General features: G+C 34.2%; 2 non-coding genes across 2 annotated transcripts; both read right to left on the reverse strand.

The window, feature by feature from the left end:
* Positions 1-3,329: 3,329 nt before the first annotated feature.
* On the reverse strand, positions 3,330-3,401 carry Trnam-cau. Its single transcript has one exon. It is a non-coding gene; the product is annotated as a tRNA-Met (tRNA).
* A 272-nt stretch (positions 3,402-3,673) lies between these two features.
* Trnam-cau lies at positions 3,674-3,745 on the reverse strand. Its single transcript has one exon. It is a non-coding gene; the product is annotated as a tRNA-Met (tRNA).
* Between the last annotated feature and the right edge of the window lie 146 nt (positions 3,746-3,891).

Here is a 3,891-nt window from a genome sequence, read left to right on the forward strand (position 1 = left end):
TAATGCTGATCCCATTTAATCCAGTATTGTGTACCATGTCGAAAATTAGATACAATTTCTAAATTGATGGCTGCAATGACACCTCGTCGTGAGAGTGAATCCCCGAAGAAGGAAGACATCTAGAATTCCGTCTAGTCGATTTAGGCAGGCAAATGAATAGTGAATGCATGACGATTATCCTTTGGAATAATGCAGGATAAAAGAGGTCGTCCGACGTGAAAATCCTGACTACAATGCTGCGCTTGTCAAGATTGAAATCGGTCCTCGTGAATTTGCAAAAAGTTGCGGGATTTCATTAATTATGGATAAGATAAAGTGGCGCCGGAAGGCTTCCACTTTGACATCTGTCAGACCCATCGCATTATTGCGGAAGGGGTGGGTACTCAGGGCGCGCCTTTCCCTCCGCCATTCTATCTGCGAGATGTTGTACATCGAATGAATATGAAAACGGGACGGTGAACTGAAAGCTGTATCATCATCGTGCATGGAAATTGCCCGTGGGTGTTCCAGTTTTCACACAGACAATGGGACACCTTCGTCAATTAAATTAGTGTAAATATTTAAGGAGCTTTTATACTTTATCAGTTCTCCTGGGAATTACCACTTGATGATACTAAATTTACTCGTATTTTCTGTAGCATGCAATGAGAAAATTTCATATTCCATTATTTGTCTATGTAATATATGGGAGTATCCTTCAGAAACGTCTTATTCATTAGTGTCTTTGTCCCACGAGTCTTTGGAATTCTTGGGACCCATGAAAAATAGAATTAGATTTTTTTAAAGTTTGATTATTTTAAACTAACAAAGATCTACTATTGCCTTAAGTAAAAATCTCTGTCTCAAACTTGAATTAAGTTATCTTTATATATCTTGTATATAGGTAAATATAGCTTAAGTTAATTTAGACTAGCTAAAATTAAGAATGCTTAAGTTATCTCATTGTTATGTGCATCAAATTAAGTTTACTCAAGTTACTTACATTAAGTTAAGTCAATTTTGAAAAAAGTTTGAAAGAGTATATGACAAATGTTACGAAATGTATTAGCAAATACAATTATGTTTATTACATGAAATAGTGTAATTCACTTATTCTGTATACTTTTATATTTAGTTCTTAAAGATGTAACATTTAGTTGGTAGGGTAGATCATCAAATAAATCTAAACCATTCTGGTTATTATTTAACAGTAGACGTTCAGAGAATAAGCCTTCTTTACAATGTTTCCATGAAAAACGTTTACTTGTCAGCAGCTGGGACACTGACTCATTATTTTGCGCGTCCTTTGTTCGAATGTAATCTGGGGGGTTCCATTATCCCGGATTGTTTAAATTACCGCGTCCGGTATGAAAGAACTGGGCCGTTTTTACATAACAAGACCAATATTGAAGCCATTCGACCAACACCAAAAAAAAAAGCACTAAGAAATGTTGACTTATACTTTAATTACTTGATCTCACTAGACATATCTAAAATAAAAGAATAAAGATAGCTCAAGGTTAAATATATCAAGTTGAATTAGCGTAATTTATATTACTTAACTTAAGTAATGTGGCCCAAGTTAAACTATTTTAAGTGAAATTAACTCAAGTTATGTAATTTTACGATAAATTTATTAAAATTATTACAAGTAAAGCAAACATAAGATAACTCTCAACTTAGCTTAAGTTGGTTTATGTTAAATTATCTTAAGATAAATTAGCCAATGTTAAGATTGTTTAAGTTAAATTAGATCAAGTTAAGTTAACTTAATGTACGTTATATAAAGTCAAGTTTTATTATTTAACTTAAGTCAAATCAAATCTATTTGACTTAAGCCATATCGACATATGTAGAATGTTTTTTTTTTCTATAATAAGACCAAAATCAATAGAATTTGATGTATAATTCAAAGCGTATCAAAAAAAAACAAAACAGAAATTATGGAAATCAATCATTTTCCAATAATGCATATGGACGCAACCATCGTCATTACATTTGTTTATTAATGGAATTACAAACGCGCGATTGTGACGGAATAGAATAATTCGTTTAATGTTGCAGATGTGTGTTTGCAGCGAAATGACGAAGGACACGTTACATAATTTGATTAACAATTCCGCTTTTATTTCATATACTATTTTATTTGTTTGCACCAGGTGCAGGGAACGCGTCCAAAATTTCATTATTTATTAAACCCAATATGAGCCACAAGGTTTTGCATGCTCCATTTTATTTTTTAGTTTGCTCCCTAGTTCTCACCACGTCTCCCTTCTCTTTGTTTTCTCCCTGTGTTTGTTTAATTATCATGCGGATAACGCGGTTTTCCTTGAATATCGTTTAAATGAAATTATTTATAAACTACTTTACGTGATGCGGCGAAACGCTTTTAGTGAATTATTATATAACGCGCAACAGGGCATCACATTATTCTTCCTTTTATTGTATGTTTCTTCATTAATAATTAACTTGTTTACTTGCGATAATGTCAACTACACGCATTCCAATTGCCAGCAATTGCATAACCGCCTTTCTTATCGATTACTAAACCTTTCGACGTGTTACTATTACACAACCACGCTCATTTATTAATTATCAACCATGTTCAAGCTATTCAGAATAAAACACGTTTTTTTGTACAAATTAATTGACAATTGAACAAAATATCTTGTTTCACAACAATTTTATCTTACTATGCTTTTTTTTAAAGCGTAATATAATCCAATCACTGGATTAGGATGGAATGTCTAGAATTTATTCAACGCGCATTTCATCCGGAAGCCTTTGTGCATTGATCGCACAGCAACAGCAAATTGCCAGATCCTTTTATACAAACTTTGTATGCACGCATGCGTTCAATCATAAGCTTCAAGGTCATCGTCTAATTAGTAAATCAATTAACTTATCTAATGAATTAAACAATTTATTGGTATCATAAAATGTTTTGGATTTGTCATAATCAATAATTTTAAGATAGTATTTGGAATTTGAAATATATTCGCAACTGAATAGTCTCTGTGCTAATGGACAAAAAGCTTTAATAGTTACTAACTTGAGATCCGCAAAAACAATAACGAGGCAACATGAAGTGGTGAAGATAAGGCGGAATCTTAGACGACTTGTAGAAAGTTGGGAATGGATATTACTAATGTTAAACGTAATTTACCCATGTATACTTTTAATCACCTTTTTTTAAACTAGTCTCTATGTTGCTATTCATTAACACACGCTTCAACTGCGCCACTCTGCTCTTGTAATTAGTAACATCATGGTATTATCATATGAAGATACATAGATTGATAGTTGTATCTTTCTAGGAACAAGTAGTACTTACTAGTTAAAATTGTACCTAGCAGAGCATGGTTTCGATCCACGGACCTCTGGGTTATGGGCCCAGCACGCTTCCACTGCGCCACTCTGCTCTTGTAAATAGTACCATAATGGTATTATCATCTGAAGATACATAGGTTGCTAACTATATCATTCTTAGAACCAGTGGTACTTATTAGTTAAAATTGTACCTAGCAGAGCATGGTTTCGATCCACGGACCTCTGGGTTATGGGCCCAGCACGCTTCCACTGCGCCATTCTGCTCCTGTAAATAGTACCATAATGGTATTAGCATCTGCAGATACATATATTTCTAACTACATCATTCTTGGAACCAGTGGTACTTACTAGTTAAAATTGTACCTAGCAGAGCATGGTTTCGATCCACGGACCTCTGGGTTATGGGCCCAGCACGCTTCCACTGCGCCACTCTGCTTTTGTAATTAGTACCATAATGCTATTATCATCTGAAGATACATATATTGCTAACTGCATCATTTTTGGAACCAGTGGTACTTACTAGTTAAAATAGTACCTAGCAGAGCATGGTTTCGATCCACGGACCTCTGGGTTATGGGCCCA

This window comes from Nicrophorus vespilloides, unplaced genomic scaffold, assembly GCF_001412225.1.
Source record: "Nicrophorus vespilloides isolate i.1.1-1 unplaced genomic scaffold, Nicve_v1.0, whole genome shotgun sequence".
NCBI classification, from domain to species: Eukaryota; Metazoa; Arthropoda; class Insecta; order Coleoptera; family Silphidae; genus Nicrophorus; species Nicrophorus vespilloides.